This window comes from Notamacropus eugenii, chromosome X (genome assembly GCF_028372415.1).
Source record: "Notamacropus eugenii isolate mMacEug1 chromosome X, mMacEug1.pri_v2, whole genome shotgun sequence".
Classification (NCBI taxonomy): Eukaryota; Metazoa; Chordata; class Mammalia; order Diprotodontia; family Macropodidae; genus Notamacropus; species Notamacropus eugenii.
Window position 1 is genome coordinate 64,937,125 of NC_092879.1, and position 16,437 is coordinate 64,953,561.

Consider the following 16,437-nt stretch of genomic DNA (forward strand, 5'->3'; position numbering starts at 1 on the left):
CCCTGGGGCCCAAGGAAGTTAGTTTGCTCAGGAACCCACTGGGGAAAGGCCACAGGGAACAGGGACAGGCAGGATGGGCCCTCTGGGTCTTCTGATTCCAAATACAATGAAGAAGTGAAACCAAGGTGGTGAGGAAATGGGAGCAGACATGAGAGAAAGACATGTGACCAGGGAGGCATGGAACACCACTGACATGGTAATGTAAGCTTTGCCTAACCTCGCCCAGAGGGGACAGAAGTGCCTTGTGCAGGAAGAATCTAGCATCTTTCAGACCCAGCCCTGTCCTGCTCTTCTCTCTGTACACGTGGACTTTCTTGTTGAGTGTTCTGACACTTCTTCTCACTGGGATTAAGGGGATTCTGGTTTGAGATGCTATTGTCAGTAAGAACTGGGGGAATATTAAAGGTCACCAGGACATCATTCCATAGATGTGACAGGATATGTTCCGTGGTCCATGGCAGGGCCCCCTGCTGTGATGACTCGCTCTAAGTTGAGGGCTTTGTTTCATTTTCATAATCTGGCTCTCTATGGCGTTCCTAGCTGCGAATGGGCCCTTCCACCAATACTCTCTCTACCTCAAGAGATTATCCCAGTCACCACAATGTGCTTGGATCAATTTCCGTGGTGTTCCCTCCTAAGAGGCCCTTGGAGGGCCTCCTGCTGTGCCTGCTGGCACATTGGACAATTTACTGGACACTCAGGCCCAGTACTTATGTTCAGCTGAGCAGAACACTTCCTCTGCGTTCCGCCTATAGGCTGTGACATAACATCAGTGTTCCTCCAACGAAGGTCTGTCTGGGCTCACTTTTTAGACCAATTTGTTCCTGGATTGGATTTGTATTTTTTTACCATTCTTCTCTTTTTCCCTGGGAAGTTCATGTGGGAGATTTTGACCAAGTACTCGGGTCCTTCTTGTACGGTCTACTCTCCAGTTATTGTTCACAGATCACTACAGTGGGGTAGTCCTGGAACCTAGGTTAGGAACCCCTGCTATGAATCCTTAATTTCTTCTGACCTTTTGTCCTGCAGATTCCTCTTCTGTTTCCTGGATCTGGATTTCAGGCCATTCTGGACCCTACACTCCTTGCAGTGTCTACACTGGAACTGTGCAGGGACAACAAGCAGTCTGAGGAAAGATTTCTGGGGTATCTCCTAGAGTTCACCCTTAGCCCCACAGTGAGAGATATCATTCTGTGTGGATTTGGACAACCTGTTCCCTTTTCTTGACCCTGGACATACTTCAGGGAAATTTTAGCCTACCTCCACCTGTGGTTTTCCATTATTCTGTTTTATGTGTTCTACAAATTCTTGGCAGGTGCAACTTTAGGATTCTGGCCCATATCACACCGTAGGCCCCCCTGAGGTGAAGGCCTGACCCAGGCATTGGACTTTCTATAAGATTATCTTCCTCTATACCAGGGTCTCCATTTCAGGAGCTATGAGGTGACTTGCTGCTTTTCCTCTAGACTGATGGATTGCCTTTGGACCATGTGTATTCATTTTAAATTCTTCTTGGTTCATTCTGCTGTCCAAGGAGCTGGTTCACTGAATGCTTCTGCTTGGGCTTTCCTGTTGCTCTCTTTGACTCATTTTCGCTAGGCAGCTGATTAATGGGATTCTGGTTGAGATCCTATTGTTTGTCAGGACTGAAGGAATATTGAAGGTCACAAGAACAACTTTTTGCAGATATGAGGGAATCTGTTCAGTACTCTGTGCTGTGATGCCATGGTGACAGCCAGATCTAAGTTGAGGGCTTCATTTATATTCATCCTCTTTTGCTCTACCACAAAATTTGCTGGCATTTGGCCCATCCACAGATGCCCCTGCAGCCTAGGAGGTTTTCTCAGAAACCACCATGTGCCCAGATTACTTTCTGTGGGGTTCTCTCCACAAAGAAGTTTGGAGGGCCTCCTGCTGAGACACCTGGTACCCTGCAAGGTTCCTGGGTCCCCCATAAGGGGCACTGAGGATCGTTGCTTCCATTCACTTGAGAAGAACACTTCCTCTGTATTCCACCTGTAGCCGAAGACATAACATCAGTGTCCCTCCATCTATCTCTCTGGGCTCCTTTTGTGTTAACCCATTTGTTCCTGGGTTGGGTTTGTTTGGGCCATTCTTCTCGTTGTTACTGAGGAGTTCATTTGTTGAATTCTAGCCAAGTACTGGGGTCCCTCTTGAAGCAGGGGCTTGCTAATCTGCAGTCAGTGCTCTTGGATCACCACAGTGGTTTGCTGCTGGAACTTGCGTTGAGACCCCCTGCTGTGAATGCTGAATACCTTCTTACCCTTTTGTGCTGCAAGTTCCTCTACTCTTTTGCCTGAGTCTGGATTTCAGGCCATTCAGGCCCCTCTCCTGCTTTCCATGTCTACAGTGGAACTGTCCAGGCCCTCCAGAAAAAGGAGCAGGGCAGGCTCCAGGTGAGTCTGGAACCGTCCAAGGGCAATGGTAACTTTTCCATCTCCATCCTGCCTAGCAGTAGTGTCCCCAGGACGCAGAACTTCCTGGAGATGGCTGTAGCTATCCACCCTGGCCAGAGATTCCCCCAGTATCAGAATCCAGGCCATGCTCCTGAGCTTCACTGAGTAGACCAGTGTCATTCACCCCTAGGGGATGTAAGAAAGCCTGTGAAGGCTGGGTTTGAAGGCAGCACGAGGAAGAAGAAAGCCAATCTGTCATGCTTATACCAGCCTTAGCTCAGCAAATGAAGAAGAACCTGTTTTACCATCTTGATAGTCTTCTACATCTCTGGTACATCCCTCTATAGTCAGACCGAGTTATAAAATTACATCACATGACATGGCCCCAAGATTTCATAGAGCTTGTTTGGCGGGAGAGACAGAGAATAGTACTCAAGAGTTTTCCTTAGATTATTTGTTGTGAAATTCTTTTGAGTTGTTCTCTCTAGTCTGACCTCTTGAGAAATGTTTGCTAAGGAAATTCAGCACTCTCAGTACCACAGAAATGCTTAATTTTAATGATCAGTGTGACAAAGATCTCATCTCCTCAGCATGAGAAATTGTAGCTGCACTGGCTTGGGAATGGGTCTGACCTTGGCTGCCAAACTTTGCCCACTTTTTCATGGTGCATATGTGCCAGTATTCCCTGTGATACTCTCCATGTTCAGAAGTTGGAGTGTGCAAATTAGCTTGGTAAATCCTAGGATGTTGTCTGGGACACAGAGAATCAGAGATGACCGAAATAGCATGGAGGCATCAGAGGTAGGATAGGAAGAACCCTTACCCTTGGCAAGGTAACCTTTGTGCTGTAGGGACTCATTAAAACTCACAGATAGGGGATGGCATGTGCAGTTATGAAGGGAACTTCTGTGCTGGGAGCACAGTATATCAACATTAGTATATCCCAGATTCTTCTATTATCATACCTGAGTTTTCTGAATTATGCACTTCTTCCAAGCCAGTCCTTTAGTGAACCTACATTCCTTCCCTGTATCCAATATTGATTTGTGGTGGACAAACCAACTGGTGGCCAGCCTGCTGTCCTTAGTTTGGCTGGTCTGTAAGGAACAGGCACCTGACACATACCTCCTGGCACCACGTGGACCTTCCACTACGTGCTGCCACACCCTCCAGCGCTTGAGTATCTTGTACAACAGGGCATTCTTTATTTCCTTGAAATTCTTTATTTCTGTCAACTGATTTTTGCTGTGGAAAAAGTTGGGGACATAATCCGTCGTTCGTTGCCCTTGATCCACAAAGTAATGTGGCTTCTCATCAATATTTTTCCTAAAGTGTTGTGATTTCTGGTAAATCTTGACTGAGTTTTAAACCATCTTGTTGCTTAGAATGACATGTCTCTTATTCCTCCCTTTTGTGACATGAGGTCTGATTTTTATTAATTATGTTTGGGTATTGACAGTTACAAATAGACCATTTTCCCTGCAGAGATAATTTTGTCCCTTTGTCTACGTTATGCCTCGATTTCTAGTCCCAATGAAGTGAAGCCCAATGGGCATTATCAGTGTTTTATTCTGAATTTTACTGTGAATGAGTCTAGAGTTACTCTTATATACAATGCCAGTTAATTCAGAGTTTTAGATAGTTCAGTTGCACCGACAAATGAAGATTATTAAAGACACGAGAAATCTCGAGTTGTTCGTAATCAATCACTTTATTTAGTGACCAACACAGAGGAAAGCCAGGAAAAGACAGAAGACTGAGTGCACGATGCAGAAGATGCAGAGCGCATCTAGGATGATCAGCGTCACGTCACAGAGGTGTCCTTAACTGGCTGGAAAGAGGCTGCAGGATGTTATTCCTCACTGGCGCCATGCTGTCTTGCGTGCTGTAATCCAGAGCACACCTGCAGCCCCAGGACAGTGACATTGTCTGACAGGAACCTGACACTGAGGAAGATCTTGTCTTACAAGGATCTTGGTTAGAGAGAGTTGGTAGTGCTACTGCTGCTGCTGCTGCTGCTGCTGCTCCTGCTGCTCCTGCTGCAAAATGAATAGATTAAAAAATACCTCCTGACCCCTGGAAATGTGAGGCTCTCCAAAGCTGGAGGTTACTATACGTTCCTCCATCAAAAACACCATGTTACAAGTTCAATTCATGAAGAGTAAGAAACTACATTAAGTTGGAACTTGCTTACTCCGTACGTGTCTACTTTTATCGTCATTTTGAACGTGCAGGATACATCCGCATGACCTTAAGTTCTTAACGTTTGGGGGTGAGGATCAATGAGCCAAGGGTGCTTACCTGACTGGAGAATGTCATGCTTTTAAAAGTGTGGAAGCCAAGTCTTGTTTTTGAAAATCTTTGTAGAGGTGCCAAGATTTTCCCTCAGAATATCTGGAATGAGCAGTAAACAACCTTGAGTTCCAACTTGAAAACCTTTGTAGAGGGACTGAGATTTTTACTCAACAGTCTAGAAAGAGCAGTAAACTACCTTGAGTTCCAACGTGAAAATCTTTGTAGAGGGACTGAGATTTTATTTTAACTCAGAATATCTAGAATGACCAGTACAAAACCTTGAGCCTCTACTTTCAGTTAGGTCGGGACTCTTGGGTTATCACTCACTTTCCCAGGGGAGGGAAGTTGATACCCTCCCTCTTAGACTTGTTGGCCCAGATTTAGGCTTTCCACGGAGCTCTGGCCCTCTATTTATACCCACAGTAGGGGTGACACTCCCATTGACCCAACAATGCTTGACATCTCAACAACTGCTCACAGTAGAGGCATTTTTACCAAATATGGTTGTACTGTTCTACTTGGCATAAAAAGGCTAAATTGCCTTTTTTAACCAAAATTAGTCCTATGGGTTTTGAAACCCAACAGTGGTGACACTGACTTTTTTTCACCATAAATGGTAATACCAACTTTAAAATCTGACATGCCTTTAACTTTCTTCATGCGTGACACTCTGCAATGGGGTATACTCTTGTCAGTCAATCAATCAAGCTGTACTTTTGATTGCTTAGTGTTTGGAAGTACATATTTGCAAGTGAGGGAGCTGTGCTGCCTCCAGCTTTTGCTCTGCTAGGATAAGGTAATAAGCTGATTTTCTATTGGGAAGGTGATGGCACAAACGCGACTTTTAGAACTAGATGAGTTTTAAGGTGCCTTCTCACTCCAAATCTATGAAAATTGTGCCGGTAGTCAGCACAGGTAAGTGGGAAAGTCACGTACACATTTGAAAGGAGAGCATGGAAGACGTGGACTGTGCTGTTCCTATGGAAATTACGAGCTCAGAAGAACAACAGCTGTGGCTTCCCCACCTTTGGAAGGTGAATGAAAATTGTAAAACCTGAAGGGACAGAAACCAAGGCATGATTATGTTACATTCAAATTTACCACTGCTGACAAAAGGATAGTAATAGTAAGGCAATTCAAAACAAGACTTAGACAGATCACCTTTGTTCATGGATGACTACAATGAGTTGCTGTTGGACCCTGGGCTTTGACTCCCTGCTGTGAATCATTACTTTCCTCTTACCTTTTGTGTTGCAGGTTCCTCTGCTGTTTGTCTGGTCTGGATTTCAGGTCATTCAGACCCCTCTGCTGCTTTCCATATCTGCACTGGAACTGTCCATGGCTGAAAGGCAGTCTGTGTATAGAGTTCTGGGGTGTCTCCTAGAGGCCATTCTCACCCACATTTCAGCTGTTAGTGATTGAGTTCTGGGCAAATTCTCCCTTTCCGTTACCTATTCTTGATCAGGTGCATACTTTGGGAAAATTCTGGCCTTCTTCTAACTGGGGTGTTCTACCATTCTACTTTATCAAGTCTGGTCACTGTTGGTGGATCCAAATGAAGGATTCTGACCCAGCATCCAACATTGCCCCCCCTGCTGTGAATGCCTGGCCCAAGGATGCAATTTTGTGTAAGATTCCCTTCGTCTATGCTGGGGTCTCCTTTTCAAGAGCTTCAGGTCCACCTCCTGCTTTCCCTCTAGACTGAAGGATTGCCTGAGACCATGTCTAATCAATGGAGATGTTTCTAGGGTTACTTCTAAAGTCCAAGGAACTGGTTCGATGAATGCTTGTGCATGGGTTTCCTTCTTACTCTCTTTGACTCATTTTCTCCAGGCAACTGATTAATAGGATTCTGGTTGAGATCCTGTTGTCAGTCAAGACTGATGAAGTATGGATGGTCACAAGAACAAATATTTACAGATATGAGGGGAAAAGTGCAGGGCCAACAGACAGGCTGTGGAAAGATTTCTGGGGTGCCTCCCTAGAGCCTGCAGGACAGGATACAAATGCTTAACTTTGCAGTTGAAACCTCTGTAAACTGCCATTACATTATCTTTCCAGCCTAAAGCACCACTATTTTCCTTCAGGGCTTCTGCCTTACTGGGCAGTTCTTTGTAAGTCCTGTCACCCTTTGCCCACCCTTTAGGTTTGACCAATATGGTCTGAAAGCTTCCTTCTTCCTTCAAGGCTTGCATTGACCCAGCCAAGCCTTTCTGACAGAGGTGATACAACTTGCATGATACCTTTCCGATTTTTTCCCCAACTTTCAATTCCTACACAGAATTCTGACTCAGTTAGACTCTCTCCATCCAATAATCAGCTCCTCTTGCTCATGGTCTCTGAGTCCTTTGCCTGAAACTCAGCTTAGATCCCATCCAAAGAAACTCTGAAGATTCTGAACCATCTTTCTGGTTTTTCTCAGTGGGATCTGGTAGGCCTTAGGAAAAAAAAAAAACTTTGAAAGTTTTTGGATAAACCTCCTACAGAAAAGTTTGTTTTCTTAAAATCATTATATGTCATCTGAGGGAGCATAGTGTGGAGGACACAACTCTGGACTGGGGGAGTCAGGGGACCTGGGATTGAATTGAGCCTCCCCTAGTAGCTGTGTCACCCTGGGCAAGGTCTTTAACCTCTGTGTCTCCATTTCCTCCTCTGTTGAGTTTAATGGAGTGTGATGTCCCTTCCCAGCTCCAAACCTGTGATCCTGTGACTGGGATGCTCTTTCCATGGACATTGTGGGGTTTCCCTCCCTCGCAAAGCACACCCTTGAGTCATGTCTTTTTTTTCTCTCTTTTCTTTCAGCAATTAGGATGAAAAACTTCCCCTGAAATTTAAAAGCCACTTATAAAGACTGCAGAGAGGAATCAAGATATAGATGCTAAGCCATGGCCAGGCTAACAGCTTGCCCAGCAGCCGCTCTCCCACGGGGCCCTTTGTGGTTCCCAGCAACCTTTTTGCTGTTCCAAAGGCTCCGACCCCTCCAGTTCTTTGGCACGTTCTCAGCATCCCAGAGGGGTGTGATGAGTTAGTTACTAGGTCTGAGCCCTGTGGCTCTCCCTGGAAGCATCCCCTTCCTCCCCTCCCCCACCCTGTGTTCCCCTCTGCCTCTCCATTGGCCCTTCTCTGTGGCCCCAGTCTGGCCCAGGTCTTTGGCTACCCAGTGCTGAATGCTGTCCAGACTCCCTCCTTGTTGGTTTGGCCACCTCCTTACCTGGATCGATTGCTTGCGAGATGTCCTTCTCGCTCTCCAAGGACCAAGGAGTCCCTATCTCCCCAGCCCCACTTCCACTATGGCTCTGACTCCAGGGACCTCTGTCGAGATGCTTATGCAATCAATGGGGTGTTCCATTTGAACCCCTCCCCCCCACAATGCTCATCCCCTCTCTCTGTTGGGTTCTGTTGCTGGGGTGAGCTGTGGCTTTCCCTCTCTCTCTCTCCAGGCAGTTCCCGGTTGACCCAGGTCCTCCTCCCTTACAGCTGGCAGCCACGGGACATGGAAGAACAAAAAACCAGGGAGGCCTTGGGGCATATGGCCCAGGCCACCCAATACAAGTGCATTGGACTGTTGAGATGGAAGCCCGACTACGGGAAGGCTGCGAGCGAGTATGAGCAGGCCGCCTTAGCCTTCCTCAGGGCCAAGAGGCTGGAGGAGGCCTCAGAAGCCTTCCTCAAGGAAGCTGAGTCCCACGAGAGAAACAGAGCACCCCTGTGTGCCGCAATGGCCTATGAGCAAGCTGGCCTGTACCTGAGCAAGTCCAACCACCTGGAGAAGGCCGCCCAGGCCGTGAAGCAGGCTGTCTCCTGGTACCTGGAGTGTGGAGAAGCAGACACCGCAGCCTGGACCTTGAGGCGCTTCAGACAGCTGCTGGAGAGCCACATTCCCCACCAGGTGGTGTGTCTCTGCCAGCAGGCATCCCAGCTATTTGAGGGGGAGAACTGCTTCTCGCTGGCCCTGGAATTCACTGGCCGAGCCTCCAAGGTGCTAGTGAGGCACAAGCGCTACAGGGACGCTGCGTTCTCCCTCGGCCAGGAGAAACACTTGTATATGGAGGTAGAGAGCTTCTCCATGTGCCACCAGACAGCCCTGGCACAATGTCTAGCCTACCTGTGTGACCTGGATTTCCCTGCTGCCTGCAAGTGCCTGGAACACAGCTGTATATGCTTCCCCAGTTTTCAAAGCAGCAGCGAATATGTGGCGATGGTAACTTTGCTGAATTACTATTTAGATGAGGACCAAGACGGAGTGGATGAGGTCTGCAGTTCTGTCTTCAAACATCTTGACAAGGAGTATGGGGAGATGACCGTGATTCTCAAGGTACCTGACCTCGAGAACCTGAGGACCAGGATTTTGCCACCTCCATCTAAATGCATGCCCAGCTCTGACAGCCAGAAGAAAACAGCCCCAACAACAAAGAAGGTGGAGAGCGAGGAAAAGAAGTTGGAGATGGTTGAGGAGGACACTAAGGAGGGGGAGGAAAAATTGGAGGACAAGGAGGAGGAAGACGATTACGTGTTCGGTCTGTCTATGGAAAGTCCCATCTGTTAACTTATCCTTCCTAGAACAACGAATAAATTAAAGCTAATGAAATAAGAAAAAAGTTCTGTTATACCTGTCTTTGGGGTGTGTGTGTGTGTGTGTGCGTGTGTGTGTGTGTCCTCTGTCCCGACATACCTATTCTCACCCTCCTTATTTCAAACGTGCATGCAACCCCTGGGGATCCTCCCCCTTCCCAATGACCCCTCTGTTCCCTCCTCTCAGAGTAGATTCATTCCATGCATGGTGAAATATTTTCTCTTTACTGACTGGTAATTACTGTCAGTAATGGGATCCAGTGGAAAACAATCAAATAGGTTAGTCTCAGCTTTCCCACTCTTCACCCTCTCCTTTCCCAATGATCATCACCGACATACTTCTCACATTAATAGACATTTTGACTGCTGAAACTCCTCAGGATGAGATTATAGAACACCTAAAACTTCTGAGACATTGTATATGCCTCCCCCATGGTTAACATTCTAAGACACATTGCCCAGACCTTGAAAACTGCAAATGACTTAGCCATTTCCCTGGAAAGTGGAAGTGAACTTCATTCAATCAGCTTGAGCTTGAGGCTCAGGTGTAGGATAAGGAACAGGATCAGTTGTCAACCTGGAGGGGACTTGAGCAGGTCCACCCAGTGTAATCCCCTCATTTTACATCGGAGCTAGCCCTGGGCCCCAAAGAAGATAACTTACTCAGCAACCCGCTGGGGACAGGCCAGAGGAAACAGGCACAGGCAGGACGGGCCTTCTGGGTCTTTCAGTTCCAAACACAATGAAGAAGTGAACTCAAGTTGGTCAGGAAATGGGACCAGAGAAGAGAGAAAGACAAGTGACCAGGGAGGCATGGAACACCACTGACATGGTAATGCAAGCTTTCCCTAACCTCTCCCAGAAGGGACAGAAGTGCCTTTTACAGCAGGAATCCATAGCAGCTTTCAGATCCATCCCTGTCCTGCTTTTCTCCCTGTGCACATTTTCTTTTTCAAAATCATTCAACAGTATTTAAATTACCAAAAATTAATTGGAGCCAGATTGAGGAGGGTCCAACAGAACAACCACCTAAATTTCTTGACACATCTGAAATTCCCAAGGGAGTTTGGAAAGAAGGTAGAACTTGAAGCTTCACTTAGGAAACACATGCTAATAATCAGAAATATCCCAAAGTGGAATGAATCGTCTCAAGACAAAATGGATCCCCAGGCCGAGGAACTTGGGCAGCAAAGACCAGCTGAATTCTTGCTGGTTTCCTGCAAGGGAGGTCCTTGTCCAGGAGTTGGACTGAAATGGCCTTGGAATGCCCCTGCACCTGTCTAATTCTGTTTCACTTGGAGCCCATTAGACATGCAGACTGTTTGCAAAACTGGGAGAGAAGTCATGGAACTCCCCTGGACATCTCTAGAGTGTTCCCTGCATGACACGATACGACTATATGTATGATCCCTAAAAGAAAATTGCCTTCAGGGTTGTCTTGGCTCTCATGTTAATGTGAATCAGGGAAAAACCTTTTCTATTCCTTCCCAAAAGAACACTGAAAGTAGAACAAGTTCCCATCAATATGACCGCCTCTCCAGCAATACACAAATGCTGATTCCTTCCATGGAGGGGTGGTCCTCTTAAGCTTGCTTTGAGTATCCTGGACCCCTCTGGCAGCTTGGTGAAGACTCAGAACACTTTCAGAAAAATATCCTTCAATGCAAAACATATATAGGCTTACAAGGGGGACTAATTATGTTGAAATAAAGATGTATTTTCTTTTTCTCCAGCATATGTAATGGATGTCCTGAAATGCGTCAGAATGATGCTGCCCTAGGAAAGAGTGTTGCAAGGTAAATGAGGTCATAAAGACATATTTCCTTAGTGCTGCTTTCATGTTCACTTCCAGTCACAGATGTTATTATGGTGTGGATGTGCATGCCCCTGTAGAACGCCCACCAGAAGCATTCTTATCCATCGTCCCTTCTGCCCCCTCTCTCCACCCCTGCCAGGGTCTACCAGTCCTTTAAAGACCTATGAGTCCATGTCACTGTGCACCAGAGTACTGATTTTCACAGCAGTGGAAATCCACCTCTGCTCTCCCTTCTACTGACCAAAAAGGAACACCACAATCATGAATTAGTTTACTGAGAGCAACATACTAAGCCTTCAAGGTGAGTGTTTCTTGGATAGTGCTTTTTTTGTCTTTTTCTCCTTTGGATCTGTGATGTCACTGATGTGGAGAACTCTCAGGATGAAAACTTACTCCACAGATGAACCTCACTTCACAGGACTTCGGGAGGTTCCTGGTGAGAGACTTGGCTGTTCCAGGTGGGACTTCCCAACCAGAGCTGAAGTCACTTTTCTGATTGCCAGCCTGACCCCTCTATCAACCACCCCATGTTCCTATTGTCTTTTCTTAGAGCATGTATTTGAAAGAAAACAAAATACACCATCTATGCCAAAATGACCCTTTTGCCCTCAGTTGCACTTGACTCATTTTAAGATGGTGACCTAGGAGAACAAAGCACAAAGTCGAAAACGGTGATGTTTTATTACGGGGATGAAACTGGATCTCGAGAAAACCTGTTCTCCGTGTTGAATTATGTCACTGTTTCCCAATTTTATCTCTCTTTTCATGATTTAATGGGGACAAGATGCATGGGCTGCTAATTTCAATGGATCTGCTGGAAACTTGTCATTCGATATACCATTCCATGGAACGTAGAATTCCATGGCAAAGAAACTCCAGGCTTGACAGCTCTGCCAAGAAAGCTGAAAGTTTAAAAGGAAGTCACTGCAAATGGCGGGATGTAATTAATATTGTTAGAAAGTGGAGTAAGATAAGTAGCAAACAAAATGTGAAGGAAACTCCCGGCAGCAGGCAAAAGGAGCGCCACTAGTGATAGAGCAGAAAGTGTTCAGTTCCCTTCTCTAGGAGTAAGGCTAGAGATGACTTTCTAATGCCTAAGGCAGACCTATTCCTCTGTCTGCAGGAAAATCATCCATGGCTTCAGTCAGGAAGCAGAAGCTTCCTTCAGTCAGGTAAATCACTAAGCAGGAAGATAAAAGTTCACTTTCCATGAGACCTCTTCTGAATCTCCCGTTCCCTCAATACTCATTCCTAGATAGACCAGTGGAGTGCTCAATTTGGAGGAGGCAGAACACTGCTGCAGAAACCCAGACTAAGTTTCCAATACATCTTTGCTGTCTTGGTCCAAAACATCATGGATTCAACTGGATTAAACGAGTGCAAGGAGCTTCTCAATTCAAATCATCTCCTATCTCTAGGTCTATACCAACTGCCCCCAGGCCCAAAAGTGCTTTCCTGTTCCTCCTTCACTTCTCAGCATTCCTGGGTTCTCTCAGGATCATTTCAAGCATCCTCTTCTATACAGGGCCTTGGCCAGTTTCCGGGCCACTAGGACCTCTCCTTCCAAAGGAACCTCCCATCTACTTTGTATGTGTCTTGCATGTTGCTCTACATGGACTTATTGGCTTTAGCTAGCAGACACAGTAGATAGGGAGCCAGCCCTGGGATCAAGAAGATTGGAGTTCAGGTTCTGTCTCAGATAATGCAGAGCTCTGTGACCCTAGTCAGATCATTTTTTAAAAACTGCCTCAAGTTCACCATCTGCAAACTGGAGATAATGAATGTACCTCCCAGGGTTGTGGTGAGGACCAGCTGAGGTGGTAGAATAAGCGCCTGCTCTCTTTCCCTTACACAACAGATAGCCAGGTGGCATGGGGGGTATGGAGCCTTGTTCCCATCAGTCCTTGTGTCCCCATGTATCTGTCCATGTATTCCCATCAATCTGCGTGTCTGCCATCAGTCTGTCCATGTTTCCCCACCTGTGCTTGTGTCCTTATCTGTCCATGTCTCCCCATCTGTTTGTGTGTGCCCATATGCCTGTGTCTCTCTCTGTCCTTGTATTCCCACCTCTCTGTCTTTGTGTCCCCATTTGTCCGAGTCTCCCCATCTATGTGTGCCCATTTGTTAGTGTCCCCATCTGTCCGTGTCTCCCCATCTGTCCTTCACTAGACACTTTTGAAAGACCTCCTGCTGTGGTTGTTGCTCCCTTGGTTGGTTCCTGTACTGTTCCTTGGAGGGCACTGAGGTCCGTTGCTTGTGTTCCTTTCAGCATGTCTGTGGTCCCTCTCTAGGCCGAGGGATAGGGCCAGGGTCCCTGCATTTAAAATCTCTCTGGGCCTATTTCTTTTAAGTAATTTGTTATCCGATTGAGGGTTTTTTTTTTTTTGCACATTCTTCTCCTCTTTCCCTGATGAGTTCATTTGGGGGATTGTGGCCTAGTTCCTGGGGTCCCTCTTGATAAAGGGGCTGTTTCCTCTTTAGTACCTGTTCATGGATCATTTTAGTGGCTTGCTACTGGCACCTCAGTTGGGATCCTACGCTGTGAATCATTCCATAGATCTTAGATTTATTTGTGCAGACTCCTCTTCTGTGTCCTGGGTCTTGATTTCAGACCATTGTAGGTACTCTGGTCATTTCTGTGTATACACTGGAACGATCTTGGGTCAATCGACATTCTGTAGATAGATTTCTGTAGTGTCTGCTAAAACCCATCCTCAGTCCCCCACTGTGAGTGATGGATTTCTGCGTGGATACTGGCTGACTCTTCCCTTTTCTTCAGCAGGGGGGCATTTTTCAGGTATTTTGGCAGTGTTCGGGCTGCATTTTTGCTCCACTTCCCGCTTTCCCTGTAGACTGAAGGATGGCCTTGGGATCAAGTGTCATAAGTGGAGACATCTCTAGGATCATTGGTAAGGTCCAAGTAGCTGGCACACTGACTTCCTCTGCATGGACTCTCTTGTTGTGCTTTCTGACAGTCTTTTGCACTGAGCAGTTGATTTTGGTGATTCTGGTTGAGATCCCATTATCGGTCATGACTGAGGAAATGTTGAAGGTCCCAAGAACTTCTTTTGACAGATTTGAGGGGATCTGTTCTGTGGGCCTCTGAAGGGCCCCCTGCTGTGCGCGTGGACTAAATGTTTTGGGTTTTGCTTCAGAATCCTCAGGAGATTTTCCCAGTAACTACCATGTCCTTGGATCAATGGTTGTAGTGTTCCCTTAAAGGAGCCCTTTGGAGGACCTGCTGCTTTGTCAGCTGGCACCTCAGGTACTTCCTGTGTTCCCCTTGCTCAGCATTTAGGGACATTGCTGCTGCTCACTTCAGCAAATCATTCCTCTGTATTCCACCTGTAGGCCCAGAGGTAGCATCAGTGTCCCTCCATCTATCACTCCGGGCTCCTTTTGTGTTAACCCATTTGTTCCCGGGTTGGGTTTGTTTTGGACCATTCTTCTCCTTGTTGCTGAGGAGCTCATTTGCGGAATTCTGGCCAAGTACTGGGGTCCCTCTTGCACCAGGGGCTTTCTTCTCTCCAGTCAGCGCTCATGGATCACTACAGTGGTTTGCTGGTCGAACTTGGGTTGGGACCCCCTGCTGTGAATGTGGAATTCCCTCTTAGCCTTTTGGGTTGCAAATTCCTCTTCTCTTTCGCCTGAGTCTGGATTTCAGGCCATTCAGGCCCCTCTGCTGCTTCCCATGTCTGCAGTGGAACTGTACAGGGCCTTCAGAAAGAGGAGCAGGGCAGGCTCCAGGTGAGTCTGGAACCCACCAAGGCCAATGGTGACTTTTCCATCTCCATCCTGCCTAGCACTAGTGTCCCCAGGACACAGAACTTCCTGGAGATGGCTGTAGCTATCCATCCTGGGCAGAGATTCCCCCAGTGGCAGAATCCAGGACATGCTTGTGAGCATCACTGAGTAGACCAGTGTCATTCACCCCTAGGGGATGTAAGAAAGCCTCTGAAGGCTGGGTGTGAAGGGAGCACGAGGAAGAAGAAATCCAGTCTGTCATGCTTATGCCAGCCCCAGCTCAGCAAATGAAGAAGAACCTGTTTTACCATCTTGCTAGTCTTCTATGTCTCTGGTACATCCCTCTATAGTCAGACCATGCTATAGAATGACATCACATGACATGGCCCCAAGATTTCACAGAGCTTGATTGGGTGGGTCGGGGGTGGGGGGGGTGGAGACACAGGAGTAGGACTCAGAGTTTTCCTTAGATTATTTGTTGTGAAATTCTTTTGAGTTGTTATCACTAGTCTGACCTCTTTAGAAATGTTTGCTAAGGAAATTCAGCACTCTCAGTACCACTTGTCTCTTCAGCATGAGAAATTGTAGCTGCACTGGCTTGGGGATGGGTCTGAACTTGTCTGCCCAAACTTTGCCCACTTTTTCTTGGTACATATGTATCGGTATTGCCTGTGATTCTCTCCATGTTCAGAAGTTGGAGTGTGCAAATTAGCTTCGTAAATCCTAGGATGTTGTCTGGGACACGGAGAATCAGAGATGACCGAAATAGCATGGAGGCATCAGGGGTAGGATACGAAGAACCCTTACCCTTGGCAAGGTAACCTTTGTGCTGTAGGGACTCATTAAAACTCACAGATAGGGGATGGCATGTGCAGTTATGAAGGGAACTTCTGTGCTGGGAGCACAGTATATCAACATTAGTATAGCCCAGATTCTTCTATTATCATACCTGAGTTTTCTGAATTATGCACTTCTTCCAAGGCAGTCCTTTAATGAACCTGCGTTCCTTCCCTGTATCCAATATTCATTTGTGGTGGACAAACCAACTGGTGGCCAGCCTGCTGTCCTTAGTTTGGCTGGTCTGCAAGTAACAGGCACTTGACACATACCTCCTGGCACCACTTGGACCTTTCATAGTAAATGCTGCCACACCCTTCCCTCCTTTAGAACCTTGGACAACACAGCATTTCTTTATTTCCTTGAAATTCCAAACTTTCTGCCAGCTGAATTCTGCTGTTGAAAAATTCTGGGGCATAATCCCTCAGTGATACTTGATCTATAAACTCATGTGGCCACTCATTAATATTTTTTTCTAAAGGCTTTCGATTTCTAGTAAGTCTTGACTGAATTTTGAACCATTTTGTTGTTTCGAATGACATGTCCCTTACTCCTCCTTCTTTTGTGACATGAGATCGCTTTTTTTGTTAATGATCATTGACCCTTGACAGTTACAAATACACCATTTTCTCTGCAGAGACAATTTTGTCCGATTGTGTTTGTTATGCCTCAGTTTCTAATCTCAATTAAGCGAAGCCCAATGGGCATTATCAGAGTGGCTTTATTCTGAATTTTGCTGTGAACATGTCTAGAGTT

The 16,437-nt window shown here is 46.5% G+C and overlaps 1 long non-coding RNA gene and 1 pseudogene across 3 annotated transcripts in view; one reads left to right on the plus strand and one right to left on the minus strand.

The window, feature by feature from the left end:
• LOC140516438 (uncharacterized) overlaps positions 1–5,105 on the minus strand; it is a 247,288-nt gene extending 242,183 nt beyond the window's left edge. Inside the window, exons 1-3 of one of the 3 annotated variants that reach the window (XR_011971362.1) lie at positions 4,909–5,105; positions 4,719–4,811; positions 4,110–4,453 (exon numbers count right to left, since the gene is read on the minus strand). This is a non-coding gene — a long non-coding RNA (uncharacterized lncRNA). Of the gene's footprint in view, positions 1–4,109; positions 4,457–4,718; positions 4,812–4,908 lie in introns of those variants that run through there. The other 2 variants (XR_011971361.1, XR_011971363.1) reach the window with 2 other exon arrangements.
• A 3,100-nt stretch (positions 5,106–8,205) lies between these two features.
• On the plus strand, positions 8,206–9,258 carry LOC140516333 (gamma-soluble NSF attachment protein pseudogene; annotated as a pseudogene).
• Positions 9,259–16,437: the final 7,179 nt, after the last annotated feature.